General features: G+C 39.5%; 1 protein-coding gene and 1 pseudogene across 1 annotated transcript in view; one reads left to right on the forward strand and one right to left on the reverse strand.

Annotated features, from left to right (window-relative positions):
• Positions 1-11,215, reverse strand: part of Iqcm (IQ motif containing M) — a 469,797-nt gene extending 458,582 nt beyond the window's left edge. Inside the window, exons 1-2 of the mRNA XM_037206157.1 lie at positions 10,880-11,215; positions 750-886 (exon numbers count right to left, since the gene is read on the reverse strand). The gene's annotated coding sequence lies outside the window, so the exon portion shown is untranslated. The remainder of the gene's footprint in view (positions 1-749; positions 887-10,879) is intronic.
• LOC114681401 lies at positions 681-882 on the forward strand (annotated as a pseudogene).
• Positions 11,216-23,906: the final 12,691 nt, after the last annotated feature.

Here is a 23,906-nt window from a genome sequence, read left to right on the forward strand (position 1 = left end):
CCCCTAGATATTCACCTTTTTAGTAATTACTTTATCTCTTAAGTCTGGCCATTTCTTGCAGTTAGAGTTTTTATGCCAAAGAGGTAACGCAGCAAGAAGGAAAATCATTGGGGTTGAAAGAAGTTGGAGATGTTCCTGAGCTCTGTAAGTAAACTGCAAAAACTCTGGGTTTGGTGTCCCAGGTTTCGGCACCAAAATGTTAGTAAATTGATGGCTGAAACTGCAAGGAGACAGTTCAGCCCTAGAGGGTGAGGTATTCCGGATACCTCGAGCTACTTAGAACAAGAGCTCTGCCCTGAAGGTGTCCTGGACACCTGGAGCTGTTTAGCACAGCTGGCTGGGACTGCAAAGAAACAGCCCAACCTTGGAAAGGAAGGTTCTCTGATTTCTTGAGAGAGTCAGGCCTGGAACTGCTTCAGTAAGGAAGGATATCCTGACTCTTCTGGAAAGTCAGGATATACCTGGTATGATGGGGGATGGTCTCTCCACAGGAGACAACAATCCTGCTCCTCTCCTGGAGAGCCTCAGTCTCTGGCTCAGTGTTACCAGCTCTTTCTCGCTCAGTCCACTATGGGACATCCCAGCAAGATTCTTCTGTTCACCAGTCAATGAAGGTCTTCACCCAACCCTAACCCTAACCCACTACAAAATATAAGTTTGTGAACAAATATCTGGTACCAAAGACTGTACTTTCAAAGACCATCTCTATAGTTCATCAGTAAAGGAACTTCTGTGAACATGTAGCATACCTAAAAGCAGGAGGCTGAGGTGTGGTGCTCTCTCTAAGCACAAAGCAAGCTCTTCCTGTGACTGTGCTGTAACAGTCTTTGGCCATTGGTGATCTTTCTTCTTTCCCCTTGGGAGAGAGGAAGCCCAATATGAAAGGCTTTGTATTTGAGAAAAGAAAAAGAAACAAAGAAAGCATTTTTTAATCAGAATATTTTTATATTGGGATTAGTCTAAGGTTGCTTAAAGCTCAAAAATCATACACGAAAATATTTAAAAATTGGATATTTTAAATTACAACTTTAACACTAGAAACTATATCAGAAATAAAATAAAAGTCAAGAAAACATATTTGTAGTAAGTCTGTCTAAGGGTTAATATATTTAATCACTACCACATACTTTTGAATCTATTTTTATTAAAAATGAACAATCCAGTTTTTAAAACTATCAAAAGACCAATATTTACAAAATAATGTAAATGTTCACCAAAGAAAATATTTTCAATCTCACTAATGATCAAAAGATAACAAAACAACACAAAATTTTCACCTGTTTGTCAAATATTAATATGGCTATTGATGCCTAGCTAAGAGGATGTAGTTGGTACCTTCACATCATTATTAAAGAGTGCAAATTGGCACAAATTTTCTGAAAAAGAATCTGGCAAGCTGTATCAAATTCAAAATCTGTGTGCTTTCAAACATAGCAACTTCAGCATTAGGGATGTATCTAAGGAAATAATTTTGTAACATTTAATTAGTTGTGTGCAGTTATTTACCTAAAGCTATTTTTAAAAATGATGGCTTTTAAGCAACTTATGTATTGATCAAATTATGTTGTCTCAGTATTACGAAATACTATCCACTTGCTTAGGAAGAACAGTGTACCAGTATTTAGAACACTGTTCTTGATATATTACTGCTGTATTAAAATGGAGTACAAAATAACTTTATAACATAATACAACTTATTTACCCCAATTTTTCTAATGCTATCTTTAAAAACCAGAAAAGTATATCCAAAATCCATGAGAAGGGTTGGAGAGATTGCTCAATAGTTAAGAGCACACACTGCTCTTACAGAAGACCTAGGTTCCTTTCCCAGGACTCACATTGGCCACATAGCTCACAACTACCTGCAACTGCAGCCCCAGGCAATCTAAGGTCCCCTGGCCTCCACAGACACCTGCACTCACATGCACACATGAGGACACAGCACATATACATAACTAAAAATAATATCTTTTTATAAAAAGTGAGAAGTTTAAAGAATACATTAAAGTTAACATGGCTATTTTATTATCAAAATACAAAATACATGACCTGGTTTTTATAAATTATAAATCATTACATAGGTTGGTTTCTGTTTGAAGAAATATGGGTAGCTCAGTATTAATATCTAACATGTTCTATTAAATTGGCTGTTTCTAAAAATGAAGAAAATACCATGACATCTACAAATACCAAAATATCATGACACATTATTTACTGAACAAATTATAATAATAATAAAAAGAAACTAAAGCAAAGTAAGAGGTGCTGAAGTTAACCACAAATTTTGTGGACCACGACAGGTCCTTTGGAACATACGAGAATAGTTGGGAACTTTACAATTAATTTTTCAGATTTTCAGTCCTGTTCTGGAAGTACACACCCTGAAAAATGGTTTGCTATTTTAGTTTCCATGCTCACTCTTTCTCCTGGGAAGTTGCCAAAGCCATCACCAGCTGGCCTTGGGAACAGGGCTAAGTTAACAGCAGGTATTCCTTTTTGAACTGTTAGTAGATATTAAAAGGACTGAGTTGAACTAATCTAAATTCATTACATTGGAATACAAAGGTTATCTCCAAGAGAATTTAAGTTGCACAGTCAAAACTTGAAGTATTTCCATGTTCTTCTCTCTTTTAAGTGTTCTAGTTTTTCTTAAATGTGAATTATGGATAAGGTGTCCAGCTCGCTCCTGTGCTGTCATTCATTAGAAACATTAGAGAAACTCGGATAAAAATAGGCCCAGCGGCACAGTCTGGGTCACACAAGCCCCAGTTCTATACCTGTCTTCCTGGGCCTCATCCACAATATCAATTAAATTTACAGAGATTCGAATTAGTAGGCATTGAAGTAAAAGCACATGGTTGTTAGATTGCTAATGAGAATATAAACTGGTCAGTTCTTCTACAGGGCAATAAGTAACATTCTAAATATCCTTCATGCACCTTGGAGTAGTAGTTCCATATAACTACTTGTATTAAACCAGTATTATTTGAGTCACAACAGATTTGCTTGCTAGATCTTTCCAAACTTTGACCAGGTGGTATTCTAACCCACAATACACTTATTTGTTCACAAACACTAAAGCCATAGTAGATATAAGCAGTCTTCTAACCCAGTGATCACCAATGATTTTCAACCAAGATCCCAAAGAATTATTTAGAATTGTTACCCTGTCTGACAGCCCTAGTGGGTAGAAGATGGGAACACTACATGCTAATGATGCCTATAAATCTCCAAAAAATAAAAAAACAAACAACTGCAGTGTCCAGATCCCCTTTTCAAGGCCAATGCACCCACTCAGTTTCTGAGACTATCACTGACTCATGGCTTAATGCTATATTGATTGTTAAAGCCTGCCATGGAGAACTGCTTCAACCAGGGTCAAAGCCCCACCCAGGAGGTATGAACAGGTGATACCTGGCTGATACAGACACCCGGCTTACATGCTTCAATTGGAGACAATCCTGAAGGACTTTCTTGTACCTGTAGCTTCCTGCAGTGTTGACAGAGGGTAAGGCTCTCCTGCCATTGGAGAAGTAACTCCTATGAGCACGTCAGTAAAATTTCTGCACTCAACTGAGGACAATCTCCATGAAGGCACACTCCTTTTACTCTGCCTTCATATTCAACTGGAGTGAGAATGGTCCCAAAAGGGGTAAGAATCATGTTCAAAATACAAATGAGGCTAGTTCATACTCACTGCTACAAAATGTGAGAAGTTTGAGAAATAAAGAATGAGCCAAATCTGACACTTATGATGGACCATCCTAAGTACCCATGAGTTAGTTAGCTAAGTGAGAATAACAAAAAGCAAACAGTCCTCAACATAGGAAAAAAAAAGTTAACTAACGATAGAACCTGAGAATCAATAATCCCAGTCTACTAGGGCAGCAGAAATGGAAGACTACTAAAATATTTCAGTTTGGGAAACTCCTGGAGTCTTTAACTACTGTCAGTCTGCCTGAATTATTCATATTTAATGTTCATGGTGGTAATAGATAGGAACGACACTGGAAATTTTTCTCTTATAAACAGGCAACTGGAGCTGGGAAATGGCTCATCAAATCAGGCATCTATGGCCAAGCCCGATGACCTGAGTTTTATCCCTGGCACACACACAAATGCAGGGGAGAACCAACTCCTGCAAGTCATCCTTTGGCTTTAATGTACATAACAAAATGTAATATGATTGTATAATAGTGTATGATAAGTACAGTAATTTTGAATTCAAAAACAGCTGTAGGATACAGAAACTATTTAGTAGGAATTTTTAAAAAGACATAACATAAATAATGAATCAGATCTTCATCTAAAATGCATACACCTTTCTCTGGAGATCATAGTTAATTCTAAACATTCACTGTCCACCAGAGTAATCCTTCTTCTGCTCAGTACTCTCTCTGTGGACATTTGTCAGCATTAAGAGACATGCTCTTCCACGGCCAGTCCTCCTCCTCTTTCTCTGATACACTGTAAATTATTGTAGTATTTCTAGCTTGCAATCTCTTTGTTCTGTTTCATATGCAGAAATTTTCCCTATTATTTTCAAGAAATAGTGCAGAAAGAACTAACATTGCTGAAAGTTCCAATCATGAGCTGACTACCGATTCCTCTCCAAAGAAGGAAAGCAAAATGTGAATGTTTGGGGAGACAAAAACATCACACACTTGGAAAGCAAAATTGAGGCAAAAAATCAATAAGAATTTATATTTTGCATAAAAGGAAAATTGCCTTTATCACACTGCCTTTCTTAATTTTCTCAGAATCAAAATTAGTACCTTAAAAAAGAATAAAGCATACTGAATGAAAGGAATTATTACGAAAGCCAATGTGAACAAGATAATTTCTCCAAAGCCTCATTTGAAAAGAATTTGATATTTTAATGTGGAAATTCACAGAAGTCCTTTGAGTTTAACTAAGCATCTCAAAATATTATGCCAAATACTTAACATTTATTTTTAAATCTTTTGAATAACACTTTAACTGTATACATGTCCAAAAACAATCCTGGAAAGAATAATTTTTCTAACTTACAATAAAAAAAAATGGCCCGCTTTTCAGTCTGGGAGGTAATATGAACAAAATAATAGATTCTTATTACTTCATGATATGAAATAAATTTTGCCCAATACCTTCACAGGAAGTACTAAGTTGAATTTACTGTCAATAATTTTTCTGAACTTATTGTTCTTCTGTATGAAGGCACAGGAAAAGAAGCCAAACCTTAAGATTTACTTTCTAAAAGTTGAGCAGTGACAGGCACTATTGTCAGATCCCACTGTTTCATGTGAACTCTGGTTTTACATCAAAGAATGCCATTGTATTATTTTAGTCATCCTCTAATTCATATTGGCCACAAACTCTTTATATTGCACACAACAATCATATGTTTAATTAAATCTGGAAAAAGTAATAAGTGTCCTACATTTTGGGGGCAGCAATGTAGGCCTCCTCCTGTGTTAAACATATCCCAGTTTCTGGGTAAGTGACAATTCAAAGGCTAAACTAGACAAGTCGGGACAGCTTGACTTGGTTGGTTTCCCGGTCGTACAGCTTGCAATCTTTCTATTTCATCGAGGTAGCAGGGCGTCATAATAGGGACAGATTGTTCCATCAGCAGAAGCAGTAGCAGCTTTCTCTAAAACTGAGACTGTTTTCCAAATGTGCATGCTCTAGTTAGGGCTAAGGTTATTTATTCAAATGCTAATAGAAGTTAATTTGGTCACCAGCTAAGTTGAATTTAGAAACTTTCTTTTCTCTCTTGCCTGAAAGTTCTGGTCATACTCCTACATTCTTTTCCTGACTGTTAGTTTCTCAATCAAATATCCTCTTGTATGAAATTAACACTTGACATTGATATGTATGTTTGGCAAAGCATAATTCCACAAACACATTTAGAAAGTAACAATGCCTTGATGTTCCTCTGAGTTAACTCTTCTCTCAAGGGTCATTTTGGTTTTGTTTTTTATTATCATTCTATCCCTACCAACACCACATGTCACTTTGAAGAACAGTTAGGAAACAAAGACTCGACACCACACGGTTGTGGAAATAGATTTCTTATTGGTAATATCTGATCAGTTTATACCCTAGCTTCCTATTATCCTTGGTATAAAAATCAAAATTACTTAGTTTAGCATACTGTGGTCCATCATCTGTGTTCTGCTTTGCTCTTCCAAGGCCATGTTTCCCCATTGAAGTCTATCCTCCAAATCAGTGAATTTCTTCACATTGTAGGAGACTCCAAGTTCTTTCTTGCCTGCCTTTGTCTTTGTCTTTGTTTGAACACTCTAAAAGTATCCCCATTCCCACCCAATACACACACACACACACACACACACACACACACACACACACATTGCTGTTTGGCATTTTCCTCCAAATTGGAATATTCCCTCTAGGAGAGAAGGAGAAGCTCATTGTGACCCAGGAAGTAAATAAAAAGTCCCATGTTTGGGAGAAGAAATACTTGGAGATTTTTGAGAGACCCTCCCTCCCCAGCAGTATAAAAACGAATAAACAACCAGGTGGTGGTGGTGCATGTCTTTAATCCCAGCACTCGGGAGGCAAAGCCAAGTGGATCTCTGTGAGTTCGAGGCCAGCCTGGGCTACCAAGTGAGTTCCAGGAAAGGCGCAAAGCTGCACAGAGAAACCCTGTCTCGAAAAACAAAAACAAAAAAAAAAAAAAAGGAATAAACAACTATAGGGAAAGAAAAGTGACCTGTGGAACTGCAGTTGATTCACCAAAATGGACATTGGTGAGGTCCTTACTTTGATATGTCATGAGTTCTCTTTCTTAGATGAGCTGAAGTGTGTACATGTCCATGTGCATTGTGTGTGCATGTGAGTGTGTGCATGTGTTGTGTCTCCCAGGAAAACTCTGTTACACAACAAGAATACATGGAATTTATCATTGCGTGGTAGAATTATATTGCCATCAAAAATATAGTCTCAAAATATCTCTCTTACTAGGACATTTTTTTAAAAGAATCAAACACGCATTTTGAGATATTTGAATAGAATTATTTATGTAAAATGAACTTAAGGAAGAGGGTAATATAGTCTGTTTTGTGAATATGCCAGACAGAAAACAGAGCCTGGAAAGAATGTGTTCCTAGTAGAGAATCAAGCATAGATGCAGACTTAGAAAGGAGCTCATGCTAAGACAGTGCTTGTCTATATACTGGTTTATCAAAAAGGGGACCAGAGGTTGATGTTCACCAGTAAACTCTGTCACAGGACATTGGAAAGATTAAGTGCTTCTGTCATAATCCACACAGTTTACTTCATTGCAAAAGTCTTGTAAATAAACAAACTAGCATGACAGAGTAGCACATACCTATAGTCCTAGCTTTGGGTACTTCAGTAAGAGTGTTTGAGCTAAAGAGTTCAAGACCAGCCTGGTTATACAGCAAGACCCTGTCTCACTGTGTGAGTCAATGTATGTGTGCATGCTTGCATGCGTACATGTGTGCGTGCATGTGCGTGTGTGTGTGTGTGTGTGTGTGTGTGTGTGTGTGTGTGTGCAGTCAAATTAAATAATTTGTTTAGTGATTTTCTTAGTGCCATTGATCTATGGTACAATCTGAAAGTCTTACAAAAAGAAAGAATAAAAAGGACCATAAAGTAAGATAATAAAATAAGGAGGCTTTGAATTATATTTATAGCTTTATTCTTTGTCCTCTCTTACTTCCAGTATACTAGACTATGCTACCAAGTGAAAAATAAACTTCTTAATACTTGAAACAGAGGTAAAGGGTTAACATTGTTATAGCAAGCAAGTTATACCAAGCCAGAGGTTCCTAACTAAAGGTGACTCCCACCACCCCATCCTTTGAGTAGCATTTTTTCAACACACAAAGACATTTTTATTATTGGCTACACTTCAATATAAGTGAGCTATAGCCAACACTGATGGAGCTCCATGTGCAGAGATCACAGACACTGCTGGATGTCCACAGCACAGGGGATTGTCCCCAATGCACTCATCTCCATCCTGCACCACCATCTTCCACGATGAGTGATCTAGTCTAAGGTAATAATAGTGCTGCTGATGAGAAATCCTCTTGTAAATAATCTCTTAAGTTTCCTTCGTCTCTAGTATTCTCTGGTATTGTATTTTTAGGGTCACAAGAAATTATCTTGACTTTAGTGAGCTGATGATGTGAGCAAAAAATGACCTGCATAAGCTACAAGAAAATAAAGTACAATAATTTTGTATACCTTCCAGAGCAGAAATGTCATAATGTTCAAACTAATGCTTGGTTCTATGTAATTATGGTACCATTTTTCCTATGAGAATCCTGTAAAATAATAACTGTCCCTTCTCACTACATTTTATACAATATGGCTAAATTTCTTTTCTGATTAAGTTAAAACATTAACTCAAAAGAAAATATATCTGAGTATAGTGCAGTGTTTTTCCTGATGCCTTCCAATATTTGCGTCATAATTACCACTATAGTCACCAGGACTAGGACCTGACAGCCCTTTTAGAAATTATCAAAGAACCTTATAAGCACTTCAGTGTGAGCCTGGAATTACAGCCTTCGGTCTGCTCTGGTTTTTTCAGCTGGCACCTGCACACTTGAAAAGAAAAAAATTGAAAACTTCTTAGATGCCCAGAGTGGCCTTTTGTCTTTGTCCTTTTCAGTAAAGTAGCCTTAGCTTCTGAATTCTTGGATACTGTTCTTGAGTATTCTTCAGAGCCATTAGGTTTTTCATGTTTCTAATTATAAACAGCCATGGTAGTGGAAGCCATGGTCTTATTTAAGTTAATACATGCTTAGCATCACAGGAAAAATAAATAATCATGATTTTTATTTAAATTTAAACATGCAGGAACTTCAATAAAAAAACTGAAGACTCGAAAAGCAATTATAGATAACAAAGCTGGTAAAAGATAAGTTTCCATGTGTTTCAGTGAGCAATGAAGTCAAAATAAAATAGTAGTGGCACACTTCAAACCTAGTTCTGACCAATTAGTAGAATACAATATTTACTAATGAAATCTCCAAAGCCCCAGGTCTGCTCATGTGCATTATGTTTGCATAGGCTCTGACACAGAGCATGTGCTATAATATGTACTAGCCATTACGATGACCAGATTTTTCATGATCTGGAATGACTCCAAAGTCTAAACAGGAAATTGGCAAATGAGCATCAAGTCAGTGAGTCAAATCTACTTGTCTCTGTTCCTATGAATCAGCCATACACCATTCATTTACATATTGTCTAGGTTCGTCAGTGATGGTTTGGCCATGGTTTGTCCCCAACAGGCTCATGGGATGGATTCCTGATACCCAGTGGATCAAGTGCTGACATGTTGGATCTGCACAGTGTGAGGCACAAAAGGTAATTAGCTAATAGCGCACACTCCCAAGAGAGGTGATGTAGTTCTCACAAGATTCAGTTACTTAGTGATAGTTGTTTGGTTGCACAAACCGTGTCCATGGTCCCTCTAGGAATTTTCTTTTCTGCTTCCCTACAATGTTATGATACAGCCAAGGAAACCACACTATAAATACCAAAACAATGCTATATGGATCAGTTTATAGTTAAACTAAATAAATCTCTCTTTCTTCAAAAAGTGTCCATCTCCAAACAAAGATACAAAAATAGCAAAGTCCTATATCAGAAATCATAGGTCTGTAAAGTCTAGAAAACTTATTATCCAGACCTTCACTGTTTCTAAAGATCTGTTGCCTTAGGAAAAAAAGAAAAAAAGAAAGGCAATAAATAGCTGACAGAGCACAAATTCCTTCTGCGTAAATATAGGATTTGCTTCCCTACAGGGTTGTGATTCTGAAAGGTAATGAGGTGAACCAGTAAAGAAAACAAAATGGCTAATCCTTTGAAGATGATGAGGAAAAAATAGTTCTTCACGTGTTGAATTCTTATCATTGAAAGCGACTGTTCTGAGTATTATCTCTTCTGCAGATTTAGCAAAATCATTTTGAAGCCATTTTTGAGCAACCACATTGAGTTGTAGCTAAGAGGGAAAACACTGGACAGTGACTAGGTCTATTAAGATCAAGTCTGGGTTCTGCCATCAATAGCTGTGTGACCTTGGCAAAGTACTTCCTCTGAACTTCAGTTTTCTAACATGCAAGACAGATCTAAGTAATATCTATACTATGGTATCCCACATATTCCATATAAAGACTGGATACTAAATGCACTGGTAATCCCTGGAAACTGACTATTGTTCACACCAGCGCTCACCAACCTGCATTATTTGAAATGGAAAAAATAACGTCATTCAACTTCCTACATAGAAACTAAAGCACTCAAACTGGAATTTCATAATTAACATGGGATCATTTTAGGATTGAGGCCTTTAAAACCTATCTGGTCCCTAAACATCACCAATATTGGTCAAACAAACCACAGTCGCATCCCCAACTCAACTGCTTTACTGCAGGGTTTTTTTTTTTACAGAGTTGTCTTCGCTGTTTTCAATGCCTCCTCACTGCAGACTTAGGCGAAACCAGGCCTATCTACAGAAACACGGAGGAAAGTGCGTGTTCAGAATCAGTTAGCAATGGCGCGGTCATGCAGTATATGAAGGTGTGAGAACTCCTGGAACCACAGCATACAACCTACTATTTCAGCCTCAAGCACCACCCACATGTCGGGTGTGAGTACCTAGATCAATCAGAGACTACCTGTCTAGTTAGTATATACAAGAATGCACAGGAGAGGGAAAAAAAACTGAAATATCCACACATTCTATTTTCTATCACACTGGAATGCTGTCCAGACTTTTTACGTGCATAGTCCTGTGTAAAATGCTATTATCTGGGAAATGTAAATATGCATTTTTCCAACTGCTCTCCTACCCTCACCCAAGAGGAGCCCAAAATCCCAGGACCATGCTCACCTTAGCTTCAGACTCAGGCTCACCTCCTGCTCTAGAGAAACTTCAAGCCTTTGTACTGCCTGTGGAGCCACCCCAGCCACGCCAGTCAGCCGGGCCAGCCACGCCTGCCACGCCTTCCTTGATCCCTAGCTGCTCCCCCAGAGCACTCTCCCAGCCATGGTGGCCCTGCCAGGCCCCATTACTGTCCCTCTTCTGTCTCCTCGCAGCACTGTGGACTCACAGGCCTGCTTTCCTGTGGGGGATGTAGACCCCTTGCTGTAGCGTACCCCTGAGGGCCAAGACCTCCTGCCAGGGTGAGCTGCAGGGCTTGGCAAGATTCCTGGACAACCACCAGAAGGTTTGCTTGGAGAAGAATCTTTCCCACTATGACGTCGAGGACTGTCTCGTGTTACCGAATCTGTAAATCCCCTATCCTGCTCCGCAGTTAGCCTAGAACCAGAGGTTCTAGTCCAGTTGTATTCCATAGCCAAAGAGTGGAGAAGGGGAACTCCTGCTCTGAGGGACCAAATCTGTGGTTTGGTTTCACCAGGGTAAGGTTATGGTGGGATGTGGTGTGAAGACCACCCACAGAGTTCTACAAAGAAGAGAGGGGTTTTTCTACCTTTAAAAAAAAATGACATAACATTTTTATTATTTGAGAATTTATTCATATACAATGAACTCATTCTATACAATGTCCATTAATCCTATCTACCCCCACTCCTCCTCTAACTCTTCATGGAGCCACACCACCATCTCTCCACTCCCACGTTCGTGTCCTTTTAAACCCGTTAAGTGCAGTTTGTTTTGTCTGTGTGCTCGAAGGTGTTTACCATCCACTGAGATGTGGCTGACCTACCTGTTTGATTGTTGAGAATATTCCCAAGCAGTAAGTGAAAAATGATGTTACAAAATTTACTTTCATTCACAAGAACTGTAGCCAAAAAAACTTTAATGGTACCAAAATTTTGGTTTAGCATAAAATAACATTCGCTTTTACATTTTTTGGGAGGCGGGGGGGTTGAGACAGGGTTTCTCTGTGTAGTTTTGGTGCTTGTCTGGCTCTCACTCTGTAGACCAGGCTGGCCTCGAACTCACAGAGATCCGCCTGCCTCTGCCTCTGGAGTGCTGGGATTAAAGGAATGCATCACTGAGGCCCAGCCTTGCTATTATATATATATAAGTATATATATAATTAAAAAATACTTAGAATAAAGTTGAGGATTACACTGGTTTGGAAGCAGCAGTAATAGGTTCCCGCCATGACTTCACAAATCCCAGGTAGTTGACAAGGTTTCCAGTACCAGGTATAAGCTTCCTCTTGTTGATCAGACCAATTAGAGAGCTGTTGGTTACCGCCAAGGTATGGGTGCCACTGCTGTACCCTTAGGTATCATGCGATGCTGGTTGTAGTCGTAGTTTATAAGCATTATAGCTGAGAAGGACTATTGGTTGCTTCCCTCCTTTGGAAGCTTGCATGGCACCTTTTAGTATCATGAAAGCCAGTCCTGGGCCCTCTGGGTCCTGTGTCCAGAGTGCAAATCCTTTGTATCTTCAGCATAGGAATTTACCTTCCATCTCTGGAGGGCAATCAAGGGCAACATTCTATAATGTTTTCAGAGTCTCTTGACCAACAACTCAAAAGAGACCTTCTTTTTTTTTCTTCCATCTCCTCCCCATTCGCCTTCCTTCCCCCTCCCCCTCCCTCCTTCTTCCTTCTCCTCCTCCTCATCCTCATCCTCCTTCTTCTCCTTCTTTTCTTCTTTTTGAGAAAGGTTCTCTTTCACTGTGTAGACGGGGCTGGTTTGGAGCTTCCTATATAGTTATGTAGGCCAAGCTGGCCTTGACCTCACAAAGATCTTCCTGCCTCTACCTCCCAAGTGCTGGAATTTAAGACATGCCCTCCCCTCCCTTACAGACAACTGGCTATCTTTACACCCACAGATAAATGCAATTTTCAGCCCTCATCAAGGAAACTTCTCCTTGCAACAAAGACCATTACAGAAAAACTACAACCAACCAAAGTGCAGAGTTGTGGAGCCCAGATTCAACTGATACATCTACAGCTCCTACACCTACCTAAAGCTCAGAAATCATTTTGGAAGAGGAAGCAAAAAGATTGTAAGAGCCAGAGGAATAGGAAGCTGCCTGTGAGATTTTGTCTCCTAAAAATGTCAGAGAAGCTATACCCATGAAGTCTCATAAACATGGCTGCATAAACAAGACCTGAACAAGGACACATGATAACATAGAATAGAGGAAGTTCACCATGCCACAACCTACACGAACAACTAAGTTACAAAAAACTAAGAAGTTCTGAGAGCAGAAGAAATAGTCTTTCCCAGGGAAAAATATACCAACTGGTTATCAAATACCAAATGATCACCCCAGAAATACATACAAGTAACATTATATGGACTGAGCAGAATACTTTTTATAAATTTGGATGTTGTGGGATATTTATAAACTGTGTGAAGGTATATTGCTGTGACTAATGTAATTAAAAAGTGGAATGGTCAATAGCTAGGCAGGAGGTATAGGGGGGACTTCCAAGGAGAGAGGGAGAGAGAGAGAGAGAGAGAGAGAGAGAGAGAGAGAGAGAGAGAGAGAGAAGGAGGAGGAGGAGGAGGAGGAGGAGGAGGAGGAGGAGGAGGAGGAGGAGGAGGAGAAGAAGAAGAAGAAGAAGAAGAAGAAGAAGAAGAAGGAGAGGAGGAGGAGGAGGAATCTAGTTGCATGAGAGAAATGTGAGAAGACACAGAGGAAGCAGGATGCGCAGTATGTGACAGAATATAGATTAATATAAGTGGGTTAATTTAAGTTATAAGAGCTATGCAGGCAAATGGATGGATCTAGAAAAAAATCATCCTGAGTGAGGTAACCCAGACTCAGAAAGACAAACATGGTATGTACTCACTCATAGGAGGATACTAGAAGTGGAACAAGGATGACTGGACTGCTACTCACATCACCAGGGAGGCTACCTGGAAAACAGGACCCCAAGAAAGACACGAGGATCACCCAATGACTGAGAAATGTCTGAGATCTACACAAACAACCTGGACATGAGTGGGAGTAATGAAGGGCGAGGGGCGAGGGAAAGAGAGCCTGTGGAAGCAGGAGATCCCAGCTGGATCAAGAACAGAGAGGGAGAACAAGGAATAAGAGACCATGGTAAATGAAGACCACATGAGAAAAGGAAGAAACAAAGTGCTAGAGAAGCCCACAGAAATCCACAAAGATACCCCCACAATAGACTGCTGGCAATGGTCGAGAGACAGCCGGAACTGACCTACTCTGGTGATGGGATGGCCAAACACCCTAATAGTCGTGCCAGAAACCCCATCCAACCACTGAGGGATCTGGATGCAGAGATCCACAGCTAGGCCCCGGGTGGAGCTCCAAGAGTCTAATTATCGAGAAAGAGGAGGGTTTATATGAGCCAAAATTGTTGAAACCAAGGTTGGATAAAGCACAGGGACAAATAGCCAAACAAATGGAAACACATGAACTATGAACCAAAGGCTGAGGGCCCCCCAACTGGATCAGGCCTTCTGAATAGGTGAGACAGTTGATTGGCTTGATCTGTTTGGGAGGCACCTAGGCAGTGGTACCAGGTCCTGTGCTCAGTGCATGAGCTGGTTGATTGAAACCTGGGGCTTATGCAGGGAAGCTTGCTTGGCTCAGTCTGGGAGGAGGGGACTGGACCTGCCTGGACTGAGTCTACCAGGTTGATCTCAGTCCTCGGGGGAGGCTTTGCCCTGGAGGAGGTGGGAATAGGGGGTGGGCTGGGGGGAAGGGGAGGGGAGCAGGAGGAGGGAGAACAAGGGAATCCGTGGCTGATATGTAGAAGTGAATGGTATTGTAAAATAAAATAAAAGGAAAAAAAGTTATAAGAGCCAGTTAAAAACAAGCCTAAGCTATAGACCAAGTTTTTATAATAATTGGCAGCTGGCTGGCAGGACTCATTATGTTTAAGAATAGATAGATAGATGATAGATAGATAGATAGATAGATAGATAGATAGATAGATAGATAGATAGATAGACATAACAACAATTAAAAAGAGGCCATGAATCTGAAAAAGAGCAAGGAGTATACAATGAAGGGACTAGAAAAAGGAAAGGGAAGGGAAAATGATACAATTATATTAATCTCAATTTTTTAATTATGAAAGAATTTCTTTAAAAAAACAGTAAAAAGATGCTCTAATTTTCTTGCATCAAAGCATTTTTCCCAATTTTCCCAGCAGCCACTATTTATTAACTGACTAGTTTACAAAAACATCGAGGAGATAGCTTAGTTCATCATGCAAGTAAGGCTGTGGATCTGTTTTTTTGCTGTTGCCACCTTCTAGAAAATGAGTCTTATACTGTAATTAACATGAAGCTGTGGACACATTTATCCAATGTGGGTGTATGCATGTTCAGTTTCTGTTTATATATATAGGAGGACATGCATTGATTTCTTGATCCTTTTCTTCACTCTCACAATAAGCTGATGTCATTCCAGCCCAATACATCTGATCATAAAATACTGTTTCTCCATACTGTTTGTTGTTCTGAGGCCTTTTTCCTCCGTTAGGTAGGAAACTTCTTTATATGCAGGCATGGCTTTCTTGCATCCATGTCTCACAATCTAACTTACTGTTCACTTAAAGAGAAAATTATCAAGGAAGATTATCAATTATTTTTTATACATGATTATTCCTTGCACATAACTAGACTATAAGATTTCTTTGTCATTTGTGCCAACAAATTTGAATTACCAAATTAAAACAATGTTATAATATCAAAGCTAATTTAGAATTCTGTTATAGATTATTTTGTAGAGAGCCATGAGAGTATAATAAGTATGTGAATATATTTACTTACTATCTATAGCCCTGACTTATGTTCAGTTGAGCAATCTCAAAAGTCCTGTACATTAAAGGGAAAGATACTTTGAGTACAACTCATGGGATATAATGTGATAACTCTTCAAGCTGTGATCATTCACACATTCCAAAATAATACATTACTGCTTGGTTGAAACTCCAAGCATATTTAAATTAAATGGATATACTTTACTAGAGGATCATTTGTGCCAAGTACAAAACTAAGTCATATGTAATTCACACAAGATCTGGTTCTTGTCTCTGAATTGACCCAAACAAGTACAACTGTGATTTATTAAGATGCTATACAACTGTGCTGAAGGCGACATAATTCTTCTCATGCCTTCAAATTATCTGTGAGGCACTTGTTTATTGGTGTACCAAATAGATCTTTATATTTGTCATTTCACTTGAACATGATTGTTTTTCTATTTATTCCAATATGGCTCCAGCTCACTAGTACTGACTAATGCTTTGAACAAGTAATCCAATTACGTAATTGTTATTTTCATTTTCTATCTGTAGAAAAATGTAGTGGGGTTCCACTTGTCCTACTGCATGCAGTTATAAATCTATATTTAGAAGCATTTTAGAGGAAATAAACCAAGAAATTTTCCTAATATATTAATTGTAATAATATCATAACTCAAAAATACATTCAGTCCAACTTCTAAAGTCCCCATAGTCTATAACAGTTTCAAACTTATTTAAAAGCCAAAAGTTCAAAGTCTCTTCTGGGATTCATGCAAACTCTTAATTGTAATCCTCTTGAAAACCAAAATGAAAAGCAGATCACATACATCCAACATATAATGGCATAGAATATACATCACCATTCTAAAATTGAGGAAAGGGAGCATGGTGAGAAAATACTGGACCAAAGTTAGACCAAAAAACGAGTTGGGCAAACTCCAAACTGCATATCAACGTCTGATGTCACAGTGATCTTCAGATCTCCAACTCTGTTCAGCTTTGTTGACTAAAACACACTTGTTTCTCTTGGGTTGGTTCTACTTATTAGCAGCTTTCCTTAGCAGGTATCCCATGGCTCTGTCATCTCCAACATTTTGGGGGTCTAGGGCAATCAAGGTTTCAACTTCACAGCTTCACTCAATGGCCTCTCTAGGCCTTTATGCAATGATACCCCTTACACATGCCTGGCCCCCCAGCTTTCTTCAGTCACAGAGGAAGATTCCATAACCCCTTTCTATCCTTGACTCTAAATCCAGAAACATGTGTTTAAAGCTGCCAAGTTCTGCTGCTTCGTGGGGATGGAACATGGCCCCCTTGTTCAATTACATCTTCACCAGCTTTCTGTTTTTTTTATGGTTTCCTTTACCTCCTAGGCTTAGATATCCTGAAACTCGATCTGTAAACCAGACTGGCCTCAAACTCAGAGATCTGCCACCCTTTGCCTTCTGAGTACTGGGATTAAAGATATGCACTAGCACACCCTGACATAATCTGTTCTTTAATTCCTTTTTACAAATTGGAAGCAAAGATGGGTAGGATCTTGCCCTGAGGTCACCACTTCCTTTATTCCATTTCTTAATCTGTTTATCTCCTTGAACATAAGTCTTAGCTCCATTTCACTCCCTGATGTTCTTTTTCTCCTCAAATTGTACATTTTTACTTGCTCAACTTGCTCTTTTTCATTATAAATCTTCATTAGAGTTAAAACTAATAACCCCATTACAGAGTCTATCCTAAGCTACTTTGACATTTCCTCTTCCAATGGAATTAATCCAAATCTCTTCACTTTAACCTCAGGCAGACTCTTTGGACAAGGGCAAAAAGCAGCCACATTCTTCACCAAAATATCACAAGAATCATCTCTAGAAAGGTACTAAAATTCTCCTCCTCTGAAATCTCTTGAGCTAGACCCTCCACAATTCAAACAGCCCTCAGTACCACTGCCTTCCTTATCCCTACTAGTAAGGCCCATTAAGCAGTGCTTAAAGCATTCCACTGATTTCCTAACCTAAATATCCCAAAGTCCAAATTCCTCCAAACAAAAGCATGGTCAGGCCTATCACAACAATATCACAGTCCCTAGTATCAACTTCTGTCTCAGTTAGGGTTTCTATTGCTGTGAAGAGACATTATGACCATGGCAATTCTTATTTAATTTGGGCTAGCTTACAGTTTCAGAAGTTTAGTCCATTATCATCATGGAAGTATGATGATATGGTGCTAGAGAAGGAACTGAAAGTCCTACATCTCTAACTACAGTCAACAGAAAGTGAACTATGTTTCACACTGGGTGTAACTTGAGCATAGGAGACTTCAGAGCCCACCCGCATGGGGACACACTTCCTTGAACAAGGCCACATCTACTCCAACAAAGCCATACGTTCTAATAATACCACTCCCTACAGGGACCATTTTCTTTCAAACCACCACAAAGCCCATGTTGCCACTAAAAGATGGCCAGAGGCCACTTGGACTCAGACAAGAGTGCCAAGATAGATCAAATGTTAGTATAAAGTGAAGGATAGGGCTTCTAGACTGACAACTATACAGACCCTACTTCTTCCTGTTGCTGTCAGGGAGTCACAGAGTGAAAAAGCTCCCACAAATTTTAAGGATAAAATTTGCTAAAATGTAATGATTATTGTCTATGAGCAATGTAGTTTTTGCAGATATACACTACCCAGAAGTATAAAAACCTTCCAGAGTTCCCACAAGTGATCAAAGCTTCTCTAATCTATGTTTACCTTTACAGGTCAGATTTTGGTAATTTCATGTCCTAAAAACTCATTAGTAGAAATGTTTCTGTTCAAATTTGCCTTTGTTTTTTTTTTTTTTTACTCTTTCTGCCACTAGTGTCACTGTTTTAACTCTAATTTATCTATGTCCACTGCCATAAAACCACCAAGAAAGAACCACTCCTTATAGTGTCCATCACTAGAACTCCAAGCTCTGAAACAAGATGCCAAACACCTCCAATTCTGTAATATCAGGTTTATTATGCATATCTTCTGAAAGAAAAAAAAAAGACAACCTGTTCAACTATGTTTGACATTTTGTCAGTTGGGTCTCCTGTATCTCAACAGCTATTTATCCCCAATTAAAAAAATTATTTAGGTCTATGAATTTCTGGATCTATAAAGTTCAAGCCTTCTCACAGATGAAAATATTGCTTTCCCAAAGCTCTTCATTTAAATTCCTTATGCCCTTTGTAAAACAAAAATAATGTGTATATAAAGGGATATAAATGGATATCATCTTTGACTAATGAAGAGTCTGCTATAAGGGTAGTAAGGAGTACAATTTAAAGCCTGGTTTCAGATAAATAAAATTGTTTTTGAAGAATACTAACTAAATAAAAGGTATGGTGTCTGTCTTAGCCACTGTTCTATTGCTGTGAAGGATACCATGACTAAGGCAATTCTTACAAAAGAAACAATTTAATTGGGAGCTTGCTTACAGTTTGAGAGACTTAGTCTATTATCATCATGCCAGGCACCATGGCTTCAGGCAAGCATGGTGCTGGAGAAGTTACTGAGTGCTACATCCTGATCCTTAGCAGAGAGTAAGAGACCCTGGGTTTGGCATGGGCTTCTGAAAGCTGAAAGTCCACTCCCCGTGACACACCTCCTCCAACAAGACCACACCTACATGAACAAGGCCACACCTACTAATTCTGCCCTGACAGCTCATCAGCTGGGGACTAAGTCATTCTTATTTGAATTGCCACGGTATCCAAGGACAGTCTTGTTTTTTAACACAAGGGGTATGTTCTAGGAAATACATCTTTGGGTAATTTCTTCTTTGTGTGAGCATGATGGAGTGTACTTACACAACCTAAGATGTCGATGATATCATGAGATAGGAGAACATACATGGCCAACCCTTAGGAAGTGTATAACTGCATTTCAGCCTTGAAGAAGTCAGAGTAACCTCTGGATTCAAAGAAACAGGTAGTCAACTAGCACCCAGTTTCATCTTTGTTAGAATTCTACCATTTTTTCTATGAGTGCTTCTATTGCTACATTAGCTTTCAGGATATAAACTTTAGAAGCTCTGGCTCCTAATAACCAGAATCTTTTGTGTCAGTCTAATCCTTAAAAGCAAATACTTAGCACCTGGCCTTCCTTTCCCACCTTGCTGGATATGTACCAGCCCTCAACTCAGGCAGATACCCTCTGCTCAACCACAGGCTATACCTGTCAGATGACCAGGAAGGCTCCCCACCAATCTTCTCCACTCTCTCTGTTTCCCCGGAACCAACAATCAGGATCATGCCTAGCACAAAAACAGACCATCTCTCCCTGGCCTCCATTTCTGCAACCCTCCATGACCAACAAGCATTCCCTGTGAACATACCAGTCAAGCAGTAAAATAGGCAACACACAACTAAAACTTTCTCTGAAAATAGAGAGGAAAAAGAAACCAAGGAATAAAACATCCACCCAACAAATACAAACCCAGAAATCAGACATCTAACCACCCCAAACCCAGATACCTAGACACCAATATAAAAACTCGGTAAAACCACAAGCAACATGTCACCCCCAGAACCCAGCTGTCCCAGAGCCCAGCTGTCCCAGAGCCCAGCTGTCCCAGAACCCAGCCGTCCCACTATAGCAAGCCCTGGCTAGTCCAGAGAAGCTGAAGCCCAAAACATAGACTTTAAGACCAACTAGATGAAGATGATGATGATGACAGAGGTCCTTAAAGGGGAAATGAATAAATGCCTTAAGAAATCTAGGAAAGCAGGGTGGTGTTGGTGCACGCCTTTAATCCCAGCACTTGGGAGGCAGAGGCAAGCTAATCTCTGTGAGTTCAAGACCAGCCTGGGCTAGAGAGTGAGTTCCAGGAAAGGCGTAAAGCTGCACAGAGAAACCCTGTCTCAAAAAACAAAAAACAAACAAAAAAAACAAAACAAAAAAAGAAATCTAGGAAAACACAAACAACTGGAGGAAATGAATAAATCCCTCAAAGAAAGCAAAAAAAAAAAAAAAAAAAGAGCAGTTTGAGGAAATGAATAAAACTATTCAAGACCAGAAAATAGAAATAAAAGTGACAAAGAAATTATATAATGAAGAAATTCTGGAAATGAAAATTTTAGTAATGCAATTAGGAACTACAAAGACAAGTTTTACCAACACAATACACAGATGGAAGAGCCTCAGGTATGGATGATATAATTTAAAAAGTGGACACATCAGTCAAAGAAAATGTTAAAACTAAAAAATCCCTAACACAAACGTCCAGGAAATCTGAGACACTATAAAAAGACCAAACTTAAGAATAATAGGAATAGAGGAAGGAGAAGAATACCAGCTCAAAAGCCCAGGAAATGTTTTTAACAAAATCACAGAAGAATGTTTTCTAACCTAAAGAAGGATGTGCCTATAAGGGTACAAGACACATACATAAAGCCAAATAGATTGGACCAGAAAAGAAATATAATAACCAACACACTAAAGATACAGGAAAAAAAAGAAAGAATATTAAAAGCTGAAATGGAAAAAGACCAAGTAACATATAAAGGCAGACCTATTAGAATTACACCTGACTTCTCAATGGAGACTGAAAGTCAGAAGGGCCTAGACAGATGTGCTGCAGAATCTAAGAGACCACAGATGCCAGCCTAGACTACTATGTCCAGGAAAACTTCCAATCACCATAAATGGAGAAAATAAAATATTCCACAATGAACTCAAATTTAAGCAATTTCTGCTTTGGAAAATCCTTTTGTACACTGTGAAAGGTTTAATAAACAAGTTGACTGTCCAATAGCTGAACAGGATAAAGTTAGGCAGGAAAGCCAAACTGAGAATGATAGGATGAAGAAGGGCAGAGTGAAAGAATCATCAGCAAACAGAGAAGCAAGAAGAAAATGCTGTACTGAAGAAAGGTACCAAGCCACGTGGCTAAACATAGATAAGAATTATGTGTTAGCTTAAGTATAAGAGTTAGCTAGTAACAAACCTGAGCTATCAGCTGAGCATTTATAATTCATATTCAGCTTCTGAGTCAGTTATTTGGGACTGGGTGGTCAGGACAGCAAACGTCCATTTACAAATATCTATCTAAAAATCCAGCCCTACAAAGGGAGCTAGAAGGGAAACTCCAACCCAAGGAGGCTAATTATACCCATGAAAACACAGGAAATAATCTCACACCAGCAAAACTGAAAGAAGAAACACACACACACACACACACACACACACACAAAAAAAAAAAAAAAAAAAACAGCCACTGGTTCCCCTGTCCTCCCTCCTCCTCCCTTCCCCCCTGCCCCCAATCGACCCCCCATTCCCACTTCTTCCAAGGCAAGGACTCCCCTGGGGATTCAGTTTAGGCTGGTAGATTCAGTTGAGGCAGGTTCAGTCCCCTCCTCCCTTCACCAAGGCTGAGCAAAGTCTCTCAGCATAGGCCCTAGGTTCCAAACGCCAGCTCATGCACTAAGGATAGGTCCCAGTCCCACTGCCTGGAGGTCTCCTAAACAGTTCAAGCTAATAGACTGTCTCACTTATCCAGAGGGCCTGATCCAGTGCCATGGGGGCTCCTCAGCTATTGGTTCACAGTTCATGTGTTTCTACTAGTTTGGCTATTTGTCCCTGTGCTTTTTCCACTCATGGTCTCAGTATCTCTTGCTCATATAATCCCTTCTCTCTCTCACCCACTGGACTCCTGGAGCTCCACCTGGGGCGTGGCCATGGATCTCTGCATCTACTTCCATCAGTCCCTGGATAAAAGTTCTATCATGACAGTTAGGGTGTTCGGCCATCCTATCATCAGAGTAGGTCAGTTCGGGCGTTCTCTCTACCATAGTCTATTGTGGAGGTATCTTTGTAGATTTCTGGGGACCTCTCTAGCACTTTGCTTCTTCCTATTCCCATGGGGTCTTCATTTATCATGGTATCTTTTTCCTTGTTCTCACTCTCTGTTGTTGATCCACCTGGGATCTCCCACTTTCCTAAGCTCTCTTTCCCCCGACCCTTGCCCTTCATTACCCCCACACACACACATCCAGTTTGCTCATGTAGATCTCCTCCATTTCTCTGTTGTTGGGCAATCCCTGTGTCTTTCTTAGGGTCCTCTTTACTAGATAGCCTCCCTGCAGTTGTGAGTTGCAGTCTGGTCATCCTTTGCTTTACATCTAGTATCCACCTATGAGTGAGTACATAACATGTTTGTCTTTCTGAATCTGGGTTACCTCACTCAGGATGATTTTTTTTTTTCTAGATCCATCCATTTGCCTGCAAACCTCATGATGTCAGTGTTTTTCTCTGCCGAGTAGTACTCCATTGTGTATATGTACCATATTTTCTTTATCCATTCTTCAGTTGAAGGGCATCTAAGTTGTTTCCAGGTTCTGCCTATTACAAACAATGCTGCTATGAACATAACTGAGCATGTGCCCTTGTGGTATGATTGAGCATTCCTTGGGTATATGCCCAAGAGTGGTACAGCTGGGTCTTGAGGGAGATTGATTCCCAATTTTCTAAGAAAGCACCATATTGATTTCCAAAGTGCCTGTACAAACTTGCATTCCCACCAGCAGTGGGAGAGTGTTCCCCTTGCTCCACATCCTCTCTAGCATAAGCTGTCTTCATTGTTTTTTATCTTAGCCATTCTGACAGGCATAAGGTGGTATCTCAGAGTCATTTTGATTTGCATTTCCCTGATGATTAGGGATGTTGAGCAATTCCTTAAATGTCTTTCAGCCATTTGAGGTTCCTCTGTTGAGATTGGACTATTGGACATTTTTATGTCTAATTTCATGAGTTCTTTATATATTGTGGATATCAGTCCTCTGTCAGATGTAGGATTGGTGAAGATCTTTTTCCATTCTGTAGGCAGTCACTTTGTCTTGTTGACCGTGTCATTTGCTCTACAAAAGCTTCTCAGTTTCAAGAGGTCCCATTTATTAATTGTTTCTCTCAGTGTCTGTGCTACTGGTGTTATATTTAGGAAGTGATGTCCGGTGCCTATGCGTTCAAGACTACTTCCTACTTTCTCTTCTATCAGGTTCACAGTAACTGGACTTATGTTGAGTTCTTTGATCCACTTGAATTTAAGTTTTGTGCACGGTGACAGATATGGATCTATTTGCAGCCTTCTACACATTGATATCCAGTTATGCCAGCACCATTTGTTGAAGATGCTTTCTTTTTTCCATTGTACAGTTTTGGCTTCTTTGTTGAAAATCATATGTTC

Source organism: Peromyscus leucopus, chromosome 5 (genome assembly GCF_004664715.2).
Source record: "Peromyscus leucopus breed LL Stock chromosome 5, UCI_PerLeu_2.1, whole genome shotgun sequence".
NCBI classification, from domain to species: Eukaryota; Metazoa; Chordata; class Mammalia; order Rodentia; family Cricetidae; genus Peromyscus; species Peromyscus leucopus.